Source organism: Solanum tuberosum, unplaced genomic scaffold (genome assembly GCF_000226075.1).
Source record: "Solanum tuberosum cultivar DM 1-3 516 R44 unplaced genomic scaffold, SolTub_3.0 scf00115, whole genome shotgun sequence".
NCBI classification, from domain to species: domain Eukaryota; kingdom Viridiplantae; phylum Streptophyta; class Magnoliopsida; order Solanales; family Solanaceae; genus Solanum; species Solanum tuberosum.
This window is the reverse complement of record NW_006239044.1, coordinates 1,151,303-1,151,656: the sequence shown is the minus strand read 5'-3', so window position 1 is coordinate 1,151,656 and position 354 is coordinate 1,151,303. Positions and strand designations below refer to the sequence as shown.

The window sequence follows — 354 nt, the reverse complement described above, 5'->3', positions numbered from 1 at the left end:
TTCACAACCTAAAGTTCTAAAATCCTACAATAATTCATGATTGTTAACGTTTACAATCTTATAAAGTTCTAAAATCCTACTATAATTCAAGATTTCTGAAGTTCACAATCTAAAGTTTAAAAATAAATCAAGATTCCTAAAGTTCACAATCAAAAGTTTAAAATCCTACAATAATTCAAGATTTCTAAAGTTCACAACTTAAAGTTCTAAAATCCTACAAAGATTCAAGTTCTCTAAAATTAACAACTTAAAGTTCTAAAATTCTACAATTATTCAAGAATTCTAACGTTTCATAATTCTAAAACCCTACAAAAATTCAAGTTCTCTAAAGTTGACAGCTTAAAGTTCTAAAAT

At 24.6% G+C, this 354-nt stretch overlaps 1 protein-coding gene across 1 annotated transcript in view; it reads right to left on the bottom strand.

Moving 5' to 3' along the window:
• The window catches only part of LOC107061149 (B3 domain-containing transcription factor ABI3-like), an 8,890-nt gene that overhangs the window by 2,563 nt on the left and 5,973 nt on the right, over positions 1-354 (bottom strand). The gene's annotated exons all lie outside the window — the stretch shown is intronic.